Source organism: Rhinatrema bivittatum, chromosome 10 (assembly GCF_901001135.1).
Source record: "Rhinatrema bivittatum chromosome 10, aRhiBiv1.1, whole genome shotgun sequence".
Classification (NCBI taxonomy): domain Eukaryota; kingdom Metazoa; phylum Chordata; class Amphibia; order Gymnophiona; family Rhinatrematidae; genus Rhinatrema; species Rhinatrema bivittatum.
In genome coordinates this window covers 91116305-91131574 of record NC_042624.1, presented here as the reverse complement: position 1 = coordinate 91131574, position 15270 = coordinate 91116305, and the positions used below count along the sequence as shown (strand labels likewise).

The 15270-nt window shown below is 44.7% G+C and overlaps 1 long non-coding RNA gene across 2 annotated transcripts in view; it reads right to left on the bottom strand.

The window, feature by feature from the left end:
- Window positions 1–9354: 9354 nt before the first annotated feature.
- The window catches only part of LOC115100439, a 57867-nt gene continuing 51951 nt past the window's right edge, over window positions 9355–15270 (bottom strand). For both annotated transcript variants that reach the window (XR_003859062.1, XR_003859063.1), the window contains 3 exons: window positions 14379–14524; window positions 10917–11007; window positions 9355–10287 (listed from right to left, as the gene is read on the bottom strand). This is a non-coding gene — a long non-coding RNA (uncharacterized LOC115100439). The remainder of the gene's footprint in view (window positions 10288–10916; window positions 11008–14378; window positions 14525–15270) is intronic.

Below are 15270 nucleotides of genomic sequence, written 5' to 3'. Positions count from 1 at the left end.
TAGAGAGAGACACTGGCCATAATGTCATCCCCAGAGGTAGGTATTTGTATCCCTATGGTAGGCCCACCTAGTAACTGGAGGTGGGATTTAGGTATGAGTGTAGGGGTTAGGGGCCACTTTGACATTCTATGTGACATGTACGAACAGAACAGTGGTCTCTTGTGAAGAAGATCTGATGGCCTTCAGAGTGAGGAAACTCACTCCAAGATGAGATTTGGGCAGTGTTCTCTCAACCTAGCTTGATGGACTCTCTACCTGGGCAGTAGTCCTTGGGGGGATATCCTCAGTGCGAAAGGACAATGCATCACCTGGAGAGCAGGTCCTTGCTACAGGATCCTTTCCTGCTGCACCTGGTTGGTGCTTTCCCATCATGAGACCTTCTTCCTCCAAGGCAGCACCAGGGCTGCCAGTCTGAAGTTGGGACTTGGTTACTATGTCCCTGAAGGTCTCATCCATATACCTCTCTGTCTGCCTCAGCTCTTCCAAGTCTGCCACTTAGCCTCCAGAGATCGGACTTGTTCTCTGAGAGACAGGAGCTCTTTGCATCGCATGCACATGTACAACTTCTCACCAGTGGGTAAAAAATCATACATGTGACACTCGATGCATGTCATACATGTGACACCCTATACAGGATTCCTTACTAAGTAGATTACAAACAAATTAAAATATATACAAATAATTAAAATACAAAACAATATTTACCATCTTTAAATTAATAAACATTCTATGCTGTTGCTAGACAAGAGACAAAGCTAACCAGGAGATTACAGTCTGTTGGAGGAGTAGCTTCAGTTCTCAGTGCAGAAAAGGCAATATGTAAGGATATCAGTTCGGACAGTAGATGTATCTTCACCCCAGGCCTTAGTCTATCAGAACCCACCATATTCCTGGATATCTGAATCCTCTGTGGGAATGAGGGCCCCTGTCCCTGACAGCATAGTGCTGAAACTTTCAAGAGTTATCCAGTGGTATGAAACACTCAGGCTCATCTGTATATTCTAACAGAAAACTACAAGCGCCATCTGCAATCTTCCTCTCTGCAAATTTATCATGTGGTTAAGATCAGATGAATTTGAACCTCATTAACAGCCACAGAGGTCCATGATTGCATTGGCCCTATTCACTATATATGTGTCATTGACATAAATGAACTTTCAGGATTTGCTGCAAGATATGCCCACTCTGTATGTGTGTATTTATATTTATATATATATATATATATATATATATATATGACATTACACTACCAACATAAGCATTCATGCTAGATATAAAAATTAAAAAGCCCAAAAGCCACTTGTAATTCTTGAAATGATATATTAAAGACTTTGGAGGAAGAAATACCTTTTCAAAGATCAACAAAAAGATAAGAACTGCCAAACTGGGTCAGACCAAAGGTCCATCATGCCCAGTATCCTGTTTCCAACAGTGGCTAATCCAAGTCACAAGTACCTGGCAAGTACCCTAACATTAAATACATCTCAAGCTACTATTGCTTATTAATTAACAAGCCGTTAAGCCCGTTAAAACGGGCTACATCCCTCTGTCTCTCACCTCCCCCTCTTTCTCTCTCCCCTCACTCTTCACCACCCCCTCCCTCACCCACTCCTCCCCACCCTCCCTCTCCTATCACTCAGTCCCTCCCTCCCACTCAGTCTCACTCACTCCCTCCCCCCTCTCTCCCTCCCTCTCACTCACTCAGTCCCACTCACTCTCACTCAGTCCCCACTCCCTCCGTCCTCTCCCTCAGTCCCACTCCCTCCCTCAGTCCCTCCCCCTCACTCAATCCCTCCCTCCCACTCACTCAGTCCCACTCACTCTCCCTCAGTCCCACTCCCTCCCTCTCCCTCTCTCTCCCAGTCCCACTCCCTCCCTCAGTCCCCCCTCTCCCTCTCACTCAGTCCCCCCTCTCCCTCAGTCCCACTCCCTCCCTCTCACTCAATCCCTCCCCCTCACTCAGTCACTCCCTCCCACTCTCTCTCTCCGTCCCTCCCTCCCACTCAGTCCCTCCCTCCCTCTCTCTCTCTTCTCCCTCCCTCGCTACCGCCCGCTACCGCCGTCGCCACCGCCGCCGCTCGCTACCGCCGTCGCCGCTACCGCTGTCGCTCGCTACCGCCGTCGCCGCCCGCTGCCGGTACCGCCGCTGCTGCCACTGGACGCCGCCATTTTTTTTTTCTTTCTGAAGCTGCCTCAGAGCGACGTGCTCGCCCGCACATGCGCGGTAGAGCTGGTCTCTACTGCGCATTTGCGGGCCGTCGGTCACAGGCCATTTATAAGGTAGATAGCAGTTTATAGATTTTTCCTCTAGGAACTTTTTATTTTTTTTTATTTATTTATTTAATTTTATATACCGGCAACCGTTTGCACATTGTGCCGGTTTACAGATAACTTACAACAAGGATATATAGGCAAAGCCTTTACAAGAAACAGTGTAAAACATAAGCTAAAAAAAAAACAAAAAAAACGGAGCAAATAACTAGATAACTTATGGAAGGAGGGGGTGGGGTGATCGAGACAGAGGAGGGGGCAGGGGAGGGTGAAACTGGTACATAAGGAAAAAATATGTACAAGTATTTGGATAAGTTGTACAAATATGTACAACTTATCCAAACCTTTTTTAATCGCAGTTATACTAAGGGCCAGATTTTCAAAGGGGTACGCGTGTAAGATACATGCGTACCCCCCGAAAACCTGCCCGAAGTTCCCCCTGCATGCACCATAGGGGTGTGCATTCGGATTGACCGCATTAGTAAAACGCAACTCATATTTTTTTTTTACTTAAAAAATTGATTCGACATAAACGATCGGATTTCCCACATATCGAACATAGATATGTTCGATATGTTGGAAATCGCGATTGTTGAGCCAAAATAAAAATATAAACCCCCTCACCCTCCTTAATCCCCCCCCCGACTTACCACAACTCCCTGGTGATGGAGCGAGGAGTGAGGACGCCATTTCTGCAATCCTTGGCGAGAAGCATGTGACATCGGCGGCACGTCGAGTGACGCCGGCGTCACGTGATTCCCGGCTCGTTCGCGCCGGACGGCTCGTTCGGCCCAAAAAGAACTTTTGGCCAGCTTGAGGGGGTCAGGAGGCCCCCCCAAGCTGGCCAAAAGTTCTTTTTGGGCCGAACGAGCCGTCCGGCGCGAACGAGCCGGGAATCACGTGGCGCCGCGTCACTCAGACGCGACGTCACGTGATTCCCGGCAAGTTCGCGCCGGACGGCTCGTTCGGCCCAAAAAGAACTTTTGGCCAGCTTGAGGGGGTCAGGAGGCCCCCCCAAGCTGGCCAAAAGTTCTTTTTGGGCCGAACGAGCCGTCCGGCGCGAACTTGCCGGGAATCACGTGACGTCGGCGTCACGTGATTCCCGGCTCGTTCGCGCCGGACGGCTCGTTCGGCCCAAAAAGAACTTTTGGCCAGCTTGGGGGGGTCAGGAGGCCCCCCCAAGCTGGCCAAAAGTTCTTTTTGGGCCGAACGAGCCGTCCGGCGCGAACGAGCCGGGAATCACGTGACGCCGCGTCACTCGACGTGCCACCGACGTCACATGCTTCTCGCCAAGGATTGCAGAAATGACGTCCTCACTCCTCGCTCGATCACCAGGGAGTTGTGGTAAGTCTGGGGGGGGGATTAAGGAGGGTGAGGGGGTTTAAATTTTTTTTTTGCACATATGTACATATACCCAACTCATTGGATTTTTTTTATGTCCATACTGGCCGCAAGTGGGACCCCCTTTCGGACATAAAAAATATGAACATAAAATTTTGCTCTGCACATCCCTAATGCACCAAGCCTATGTTGAGTAGGCTTGGCAGGGGGCGTGTCATGCCGGCACGTCATTTGGGGGCAGGGCCACGGGCGTGGTTCCGGCCCAGGGGTGTTTCGGGGGCGTGGCTGAGGCCTCCAAAATGGCTCCCGGGCCTGGGAATCACGCACCGGTGACCGGCCAGGCGCGCGCAAGTTATGCCTGCCTCGGGCAGGCGTAACTTGTGCAACAAAGGTAGGGGGGGTTTAGGTAGGGCTGGGGGGGTGGGTTAAGTAGGGGAAGGGAAGGGAAGGTGCAGGGGGGTGGAAGGAAAGTTCCCTCCGAGGCCGCTCCGATTTTGGAGCGGCCTCGGAGGGAATGAAGGCAGGCTGCGCGGCTGGGTGCGCGCAGGCTGCCGATTTTGAACAGCCTTGTGTGCACCGATCCTGGATTTTAACAGATACACGTGGCTACGCGCGTATCTATTAAAATCCCGCGTACTCTTGTTTGTGACTGGTGCGCGAACAAAAGTACGCGTGTGCGCAAATTTGTAAAATCTACCCCACCTACTGTAACCACAACTTCTGGCAATGAATTCCAGAGCTTAACTATGCACAGAGTGAAAAGAATTTTCTTGTGATTTAACAACTTTGAACAACCCCGCATCACCTGCAAATCCGATCACCTCACTTGTTCTCATTTCCAGGTCATTCATAAACATATTAAAAAGCAGCGGTCCCAGAACAGATCCCTGGGACACTCCACCATTCACCCCCCTCCATATTCACTAAAATCTGTACATCATCTGTATACGCAGATGATATACAGATTTTATTGAGTTTGGGGTTGGATCCTGAGGGGGTCTTAAAAATGTGTGAAGACTATATATTGGCAATAAGTGATTGGTTAAAACAGAGTGGCTTAATTTTAAATTCTAAGAAAACGGGAATTTAACAAATTGGAGGAGGTTGTTTTTTCTCTTCTCTAAGAACATAAGAGCATAAGAAATTGCCATACAGGGTCAGACCAAGGGTCCATCATGCCCAGTATCCTGTTTCCAACAGTGGCCAATCCAGGCCATAAGAACCTGGCAAGTACCCAAAAACTAAGTCTATTCCATGTAACCATTGCTAATGGCAGTGGCTATTCTCTAAGTGAACTTAATAGCAGGTAATGGACTTCTCCTCCAAGAACTTATCCAAACCTTTTTTAAACCCAACTACACTAAGTGCACTAACCACATCTCCTGGCAACAAATTCCAGAGTTTAATTGTGCGTTGAGTGAAAAAGAATTTTCTCCAATTAATTTTAAATGCGCTACAAGCTAACTTCATGGAGTGCCCCCCAGTCCTTCTTTTATCTGAAAGAGTAAATAACCGATTCATATTTACCCGTTCTAGACCTTTCATGATTTTAAACACCTCTATCATATCCCCCCTTAGCCATCTTTTCTTCAAGCTGAACAGCCCTAACCTTTCCTCATAGGGAGCTGTTCCATCCCCTTTATCGCTATTCTCTGAACCTTCTCCATCGCAACTATATCTTTTTTGAGATACGGTGTCCAGAATTGTACACAGCTTCTAGGTGCGGTCTCACCATGGAGTGATACAGAGTCATTAAGACCTTTTCCGTTTTATTCACCATTCCCTTCCTAATAATTCCTAACATTCTGTTTGCTTTTTTGACTGCCACAGCACACTGAGCCGACGATTTTAATGTATTATCCACTATGACACCTGGATCTCTTTCCTGGGTGGTAGCTCCTAATATGGAATCTGACTGACTGCTCTGCTCCTCTTTTAACTGGCACTTCAGACCTCAACCCTCTCCCACTAGCTGACATCATGGGTCACCCTCCTGGTGCTTAGGACCCACATTGATGTTGGAGGTACCGCACACCTTGTGACACACTAAAGGCGTGGTCCTTTCTTATGCTCCTTCATGCGGCCTTCGCAAGCCATTGCAATAGAAATTTTGGGGTTAAAATGTCCTTCTGCTGCTCTTACATGTTGGTATGTTTATTTTTGTTTTGAGATTGCACTATGGCTGATCCTTTTCCTATTCCAGTACGTCTTGCTAGTGGAAAACTTTGCTCCCATTAAAACACAAGCAGGCCTTATGTTTTACCTAGACCTAGGATACTCCAGCAAATAGTTACCGAATTTCAACAACCTGTTTCTTCAGCAATTTCCTTCTTGCCCTCTTTGCTTTTAAATTGTGTGCTTCTCAATGCATGCACCATTAATGACTGATACCCTCTCTTACTGGTTATAATTAATGAATACAAATTACATGCCTTATTCATAACAGAAACCTGGTTGCAGCTTGGGGATTCTGCTGCCTGCCTTCAGCATGCATGTCTCTCGAATTACTCTTTCTTGGAAAAAGCCAGATTTAAAAAAAGGCAGAGGAGTGGCGACATTATTTCATCAGTCTCTTCATTTGAACAAATTGGCTATTTGTTCCAGTAATATCATGGAATATTTGTTTTTCAAATTTAATAAAACCCTGAAATTCAATTTCTTACTTGTATATCAACCTCCCACTTACTGAATTGATTTTTGTTATTAATGAATATATCTTAAAAAGTTCTCATCTCCCTTTTCTCATTGACTTTAATCTTCATGCATGTTGAACAAGACAGACCCATGATGAGGTTAAATATTTTGCTACAATAGCTGACTAATCATTGACTCAATGGATTGATAAACCAACCCATAAAGCAGGGCATGTTCTGGATTTAATTTTTTTTAACTGAGGTACTCAACATTCCCCTTGCCTCAATAAAACTGATACTATTTGTATGCACAGATCCTACTATGATTTTTGTTCTTTATATTGTTTGGTTTCTCTTTCTATTCCTATCAAACAGAGGTTTCTTGTAAGGCAAAGTTATATTTCTGATTTAACTGCTCCAGCACAGTAATAGATTTTTCTTTAGGACTTTACCTATCTTCCTTTGGATATGAAGATCTCTCATTTAAAAGAAGCTTATGATCAGGTAGCCCCCACCTTTTTATTGCATCTCAAAATCAAGAGGTGAATGCATGTGGATTCACTCAGGTTTAAAAACTTTTAAGCATCAATTGCAACAAATTGAAAGAAAATGATGCAAAACAAGAGCTCCTGAAATGGAATTATGGCTCAAAGAAACTACTAAATTCTATCTTTTTGAGGTTAGGTAAGCAAAGAGATTATTTCAGCAAGCTACTTAGTAAGGCTGATAAGAGGACCTATCTCTTATTTAAGTTAGTTTCATTTCATTCTCAAAGCAAAACAATTGAAAATCCAATGTCATTTCATTTGTTTTCATGCTTCATTTTGAAAAAAAAAAAAAGTGATCTGTCGTGCCAAGGCCTAGGCCTGAAGATGGGACCTCACCTAGGCATAAGCTGCAGTCTGATGCAGGAGCTATGGCCTAGGCCCAAGTGCAACACCAGGGTCTCAGCTGAGATGCAAAAATTGAAATAACTTACTTGCTCCATCACAAAGACATTCATGGAAAACCAACCCTCTCAAAAATGAACAAAACATTTTTTCTTCTTTCCACCCCTAGTATTATTTTGAGTGTTTTTTTTCCAGTGGTATTGGCAGTGATTACTTTTTCAGTACTTCTGTTTGTGCATTTGGGATCAGCAGTGTACACAAGAATAATACCATTGCTTTTCACTCTTTTTTGATTAATGTTTTGTTTTTACTTGTTTTCAGATATTTTTTCATATTCATCCAATCTAGTAAATATTTCAAGTATACCCCATTTACATATCTAGTTATGGCTTTGCACATTATTAAAGTGTTGACATATTAATGGCCTTTTTTATAAACATTGCTCACCTTGTTGGCCTTGAGGATGTAAAGTGTCCAAATTTCTCACAACCTTCACAGATGCCTCAGAAATGGTGCTGATGCTGAATACCACCTATTCTGCCTGTGTGAAAGTAATTTGGCTTGCAGGCACCGTTTCTCTCATCCTGGTCTATTTCTTCTTGACTTGGAGATGGAGGTCTCACCACTTCTGGCTCTGGTGTTGCATTCTGATGTTATTGTTGAAGACTACGTTGAGTCAGTGGTGCATTTTCTCCTAGGTCCCACTTTTTGTGACTCCTTCCCATGTAAGCTATGCTGGAAGTTCATTACTTCATTCACCAGAAGGTCTACCTGCCATAGCTGGAAGTTAGGCTTCCCTAGCAATACTCCACTTCTTCCAGATATGGTACTAGAAGTCAGGCAATGATTTTTGCTTTTATATACACGCATTTAAGCATAAAAGACTTGTGAATGCATGTACAGAGGGCCAGAATGTACATGTATATAATTAATGCGTGAAATAAAAATAAATAGCACATTATCACACATAAGTTATAATGGCCTATATTGGCTTAATACATGCATATTCAACATTGTAAAGTTGTGGTATATGATTATTTTTTCCCATAGGTGTTAAGAGGTGGTCCTTAATTGAGTTAGCTGTAGGCTCCATGTCATCAGGGATAGTCAGAGCCAATCCAGGATTTATCCCTATTGTTTTCAATGGTGGTAACACCTGGATTGGCTCTGCCTGTCCCCAGTGACATGAAGCCTGCAGCTAACCCATAACCATGAGCTATATATAGGGTGTAAGGAAAGCAAGGCATGTGTAGATGTTTAACTCATGATCTGAATCCTGGAATTTTTTTATTTTTGCCTTTTCTTTCATTCTTTATACCTGGTATTTTATCAATAAAGAAAAGAATCTTCAGTCAGCAGCTAACAATCTTTCTAGAAAGTGAATGTGTCCTGTGTATTTGAATACATCAAGCAATGAATTTTCTACTGGGTCTTATTTGCTATATCTACAAATTCTGTGTAGTGTAATTGATGTCTGGATGGGAAGCAGCTGAGGAAAAATACAGTTCTCACCCAGCTTCAGGTGATATCCAAACTATGAAAGCTTGCTGTGTTAGTGTAATTCCCAATTACAGGTCCTATAAGTGGGTGAGAGGGTGGGACATTGACACATCAAGTAGTGTCTGATAGCTCATGGCTGGAAGCTTTAAAGGGAGAGCCCTTTGCCTACATGGACAGACAGATCTCAACTGGAAAGTGGGTATTTCATAGATATGTGGGCACAGTGATGAAGGAAGTTGCAGCTGGAAGTCTTAAGAAGGTAAGCTGGGCCCTATTAGGAAGGTTAACAATGCAAGCAAGGAGAAAGTTAGCCTTGGTGCAATAGTAACATCAGTCACCTGCATTACTCAGGTATCCCTTCAACATTGTGGGGTAAGACAGATTTTGTTTCCTTTTTCTGACAACACTAGCTTTTGGGAATAAAAGGTGACTGATTAGAACTTTCTGCAGACACTTTAAGGTGAATAGAGTTCCTGCCAAATAACTATATGACACCACTTCTCTGCTTGAAGATATGCTGTTGTTGCAAGAGACATTTAATGTGTGTTCCTTGTCTCCCCATTCAGAGCTTTTAGCGGTGGGGAAGCATACAAGATGTCTCCCTTTATAGACCCTACTTGTGTTTGTGGTTTAGCTTCACTCACCTCTCAGACAATTTGAGGTGGTAAGAGATAAATATAGGCTTAAAGTTTTGAAGTATTGTGTCCATTACAGGAAGTTTATTTAGGGGATCAAAGTATAGAATGCATACCCAAATAACCAGAAGTTACACATAGACAGCTGTAAGGGTAAATGAGTGTAAGATAGAGATTACAGGACAAAACTGTATGTCAAACTATATGCATGGCAGTGTGTAGGTGAAAGAGTGATTGCCATAAACTATCCTGAAAGAGACTTCACTTGGGGTGGACATGAACCTTTGCATGTATAATAAAAAGAAACACATACAGAATATTAATACTAAAATATCTTACATAAAAAATGTTAAATCTTTTAAAACTATGTCAAAATATATATAATGATAAACAAAAGGTGGGAAGTGGTGGGGAAAAACTAGGAGGAAAATTATTTACATAAAATAGAAAATGTCCCAAACCTTTGGAGGCAAGGCCCCAATTGGCCTAGAGGGGCTGTGGCAGTTGCTTCATGACTATTAGCTCAAGAGCAGATGTGAAGTCCTTTTGAGCCTGGGTTAGGTACTTCATAACCTCTATCATCCTCCTGAGGTTGGGTCACATCCCACTAAAATCCTCCTCCATCATCTGGTTGATAGCTGCTAGACACCTGATCTCTGGGCCTGCACTGGGTGATCCAGCCACTGAGGACACCTCTCAGCCAAGGGGTACAGTACAGAATCTAGTGGAAGGTCTCCAGTGAGCTGGTCACTTCCCTCATCCAGAAATGGCTGGTCAGCCTCAAGACATACAACCAGAGGTCCTGCAGTAGAAAAGGGATGATGCTCTACCAGGAATGGGAGAGGGATTGGTGGCTATATTTGCCCAGGGCCTCCTGTGTAAAAGGGGAAGTGGCTGTTGTGCCACTGCAGGGTCCACCAGTGGTGGCTACTGCTCCTTTGTAGTGGACCCTACTGATATCAACAGAAAGGGCTGGGCAGTCTTCCTCCTCCTCCTCCTCCTCCAAGCTGGTGCTATCTGTGAACAGAGCAAAAAGTGTATGTTAAACAATCAGCTGCTATGCTCCAGGTTATGATGTGTAGCATCATACAAACTATTAGAAGGCAAAGTATTTCTGGCAAAGATGAAGGCAATGGGAGGTGCTCATTGTGGTGGGATACCCATGTAGTCTAGGAGGTGGCAAGACCATAGATAAGTTCCCAGAGATATGTACATTTCTATACAGCCATTTTTTTTCAACATGGTGCTAGCTGGTGATAGGGTCTTGGAGATAGGCTCAGTTGTCTGGATGGTATGCTTTGGGGTGTGCCCTAGACTGCATGTTGTCAAGGGCCATGATGCAGCTGCAAGTCTATGGGTCTCTGTTGGATGGGAGACCTTGACATTCCCTGGTAAAGGTTTAGGAGTAGATTCTAACACCCTTTTGAGTTCAATAATTGGTGTGAGTGCATTACAAGTAGTGCTTTAAGAGAATGATATCCATGACCTAGAGAATTGGCAAAGATGAATTTAATGTACATGAGGGTTGCTTGAAGCTCTAGAAAATGACAGGGTCTTATAAAGTGAAAGAGCAATAGTGGGACCTATGATGGAAGCAGAACATAGACCATGTTGATATCTCCCTGATGGACATTTAATGACTATACCTTTTGCCTCCTCCTGCCAGGCATGCAGCTAATCCAGCCACTCCCCTTCCTTTCTGCACAGCTCTTGAGCCTTCTTCTTGAAGTCCTTAATCTATGCAGAGACATAGGAATAGAAAGCTCTTAGTTTAATGTTGCAGGTTGTGAGACCTCCTGAATGGTAAGCTTCCTTTTTTTCAACTGAAACCTTGACTCAGTTTCATGGCTCTTTGCATTCCCTTCCTTTAGCTGTATGTGGTGTCCTGCCTCCTGGCCATAAAATAAATCAGAGCAGGGACAATCCTAGAACAGTCAAGGTACCTAGTTTCAAGAAGGAGATAGCAGGCCAGTCCAGAGTTTTGAACAATTCTATTCTGATATATTATGGGCCCAGAAGCACTGATTTCAAAAAGAAAAATCAGGAACTACAGATAACACACAGCTTTGGAGTGTAAGATTACAAGTAAGACTGGCCCAGTTTTCCTCCTCTTGGATCTGGGACACTGGTCAATTTTGCAATAAAGGCCAGCAAGAAAACCAGAACATGTCCCTAAGGATGTTCTTCCCCTTACCTGAACCTTTACTATACTTCTGACATGTGTCTAAATTAGTTCCTTTTGTTCCTACACTTTTATTTAACTACTAGCTGTACCCGGCCACGCATTGCAGTGGCTCAGTCTGGTTAAATGGGAAAGAAAGAAAAGAGAAAGTGCATGTTTTGAATATGGTTAATTTCATAATGTTTGTGGGTATACAATATTTTTTGTTGTTCCATTGTCTGTGCAGATATAGAGATTGTCTGGTTTGCCGACTCTAGAACACGCAACATATAATTGTCCATGTGAGAAGCAATCCGTGTCTAGATGTAAACCGCATAATTCTAGAAATGAAAAAGAATGAAAAAAGAAAAAACATAAACTATACTCACTAAATGAACGGTATGGTAAACGACACAGCTCATTTCCAATGCAATGTCACACGAAATAATTAAATCAAAATGAAAATAAATCGAAATCTATGAAAATTCATTTTAACAATGCAATCGGAAACATTGAAATAGAATCATAAAATATTTAGTCCAAGTCGTTAAGCCCCTTAAAACGGGCGAGATTTTTGTCCCCTCTCCTCCTACGTCTTTGCTCTGCTCCGATCCCCCCCCCAGCACCACGAAGGGCCAGAGGCGGTGGCAGTGGTAGGAGCTGCAGTGGTGGCCGAGGGGGATGTCGCGAGGCGTAATGGTCCTGCCATCCCAACTCCCTCCCCCCTTCCCTGGCGGTGGAGGGACAGGCTCAGACCCCTTTCACTCTATCCTTACAGGCCCCAACTCCTTTGCTCTCCCATTCCCCTCTACACTGAACCCTTTCCACTATAATCTATAAGTGGAGAGCTGGGGGGGGGGGGTAGAGAATCTCTCATACAGCCCCCTACATAGGCTTCTTCTCTCTCTCTTGCACATACACTCTCCATCTGTCCCTCACATATGCACGCCCAATCCCTCTCACACACATACACAATCCCTCGCATAGTCTCCCTCTCTCTCTGGCACTCAAATTCACCTTCAGCGCACATTACCACACTTCTCTCTCACACAGTTAAAACGGGTGGGATTTTTGTCCCCTCCCCACCTAAGTCTTTGCTCTGCACTCGCAAGAGCTTGCAAAGTTCCCTCGCCAGTTGTGTCTGGGAGAGAGAGGAAAACACTCCGTCCCCCCCCCCCCTCGCAAAGGACAGGCAGCAGTCACTGCAAAAGATTTGGGACACGTTGCCTAGCTTACTTTGCTCTTTCTGGCAGACCTGTGCCTTTAAGAAATCCGATCGGGGGCTTGAGAGGGAGGAGGGAGCAGGGCTCTGGCTTTCACTTTCGTCACGGTGCTTTGCTGAGAGTAGGGGTGGAGCGATGCCCATGTAAACTGTTCCCATGGTGGCTGAGACCCACGGGCGGGCTGACAGCACTGCCTTCCCCCTCCCCTTCCCCCCCCCACTTCTCTTTATCAGCGGGATTCAGGGGCGGGGGAGGAGGGCAAGCTGTTCTCTGTTCAGCTGTTTGCACTTTGGCTGCTGCAGGCTGCAACTGCTTGTGATCTCTTCACAGCCGCTTTCTACCGCATTTGCTCTGCTCTGGCTGTCCCAACTCCCTCCCTCCCTTGCCCAGCAGTGGATGGACTGGCTTGGCGACTCTTCTACCCTTTCCTCCTCCTGTGTGTAACTGTCCGGCAGTCCCTACTCCCTTCCCCCTTCCCCAGCGGGGGAAGAATGGGCTGAGCTGTTTCTCGGAGCGGCGAGTCATCTGCCCTTTCCTCCTCCCCTCTGTGACACCCAGCACGTAGCGCAGAGCTCAATGGTCCGCACATGCACGGTAAAGATGCTTTCTACTGTGCATTTGTGGGCCGTGGGTCAGAGCCCATTTATATTGTAGATAGCATGTGTTGCTTGTACGTCCAACAGATGGCGCTGTTTTTCCAAAAAAGCATGCTTTTACCTGTCACAGGTGTGACATCTATTTAATATAGGTATATAAAAAAATGCGCGTACTCGAATGCAACGTTGTGTCAAAATTTCAAAGCAATCGGTGAAGAACTTTCGGAGATTTAAGATTTTGAACAAATGAACATTTACAGTTTTATTTATATAGATTTCAGTATAATATTTTAGCAACACATGTACATAGGTCATGTAAATAATGTATTATGAATCTTTCTTTTTTTTTTTTTGCATTGATATATGCCTATTGCCTCTTGCGCTATCACAAGTCCACTTTGCTTGCTTCCAAACTCCTCACTTTGGGGTAGATTTTATAAATCTACGCGCGCGCATACTTTTGTTCACGCACCAAGCGCAAACAAAAGTACGCTTTATTTTATAAGATACTCGTGTAGCTGCGCGTATCTTATAAAATCCGGGGTCGGTGCGAGCAAGGGGGTCCACATTTGTGCACCTTGCGTGCGCCGAGCCCTGCGCGCGCTGCCCGTTCCCTCAGAGGCTGCTCCAAAATCGGAAGCGGCCTTGGAGGGAACTTTCCTTCCACACCCCAGCACCTTCCCCTCTCTTCCCCTACCTAACTCACCCCCCCAGCCCTATCTAACCCCCCTACCTTTATTCGAAAAGTTACGCCTGCCTCCGGGCAGTAGTAACTTATGCGCACCGGCTGTCTGCTGGCGAGGCAGGCCCCGACAGAGGCTGCTGTGGTGGGGCACTCAGCCATGCCCACGGACCGCCCACACGCCTCGAACACGCCCCTGAGCTTACACCACGCCCCCTGGCCACGCTCCTGACCACCCCTTTTTGCAAGCCCCGGGACTTACGCGCGTCCCAGGGCTTGCGCGCGCCGCTGAGCCTATGCAAAATAGGCTCGGCGCATGCAGGGGCATTTTAAAAGGGTTACACGCGTACCTTATGCGTGTAACCCTTTTAAAATCCGGCCCTGTATGCCTTGTAGTATTCAGGCCACTATTAGTGCCCCTTTTCCTTCTTTTGGTGCTGTTTTACCTCTCTTTTGGTGCTAGGGGTGTTCATGCCACTATTTGTGCTGCTTTGCTTGTTCATGCCACTGCTAGTGCTTCTTTGCCCTTGTTTTGGTGCCATGGACTTTTCATGCTGTCTTGGGGTGCTGTTTCCTCTGCTGCTGATGCCTTCTATCATGTTTCAAAAAAACTTGAATGAAAAACTCCAAAGTAACAGGCAAAAGTAGGATGCATTGCTTCCCCCAGCGATGTTAATGGACATGAATAAAACAAATGGCCCTTCTGATCCAAAACAAACAATTCAAATGAAACAAGAAACCAACTCAAAACTCCAAAAAGATTCAGAAAGATTCAGAAAGATTTTTGGGAGTGCACTCCTAACCATTAGTCCTTGGTTCTCATAGAAAAGTTTGCCATTCCCTAGTTTGAATTTCAATATTGTCTGATAGATTCCCAAAGAAGATTTAATTATAATATTATGATATTTTTTAATCAGCAGGCACTGATTGCCAGCTTATGACACAGAATTGGATTCTAGTCACTAGGATTCTCCATGTAGTTAAATGAAAGCATAGAGCCCAGTTTTCAATAGTTTGCATACGTTCACCAAATGTGTGTGTGAGTGTGCCCATGGAAATTTATGCAATTATTTTATAAACTGTGTGGCGAGAGCCACATAGCCTATGAAATGCCACATATTTTTGCCCCAAAACTACACGCACAAGTTTCAGCTCGTGTATATATGTAATGCATGAAAACACATACTTTTTCTATTCAATAAAATTATGCTCATATATCTTATATGCATAATAATTATATCATGAATGTAATATCCTTGAGTTCTATGCAGAGGAACATATTTTATAAATAATGTGGATACTCTGCTTCTGGAAATACTTGTGTATGTGCTTGCAATG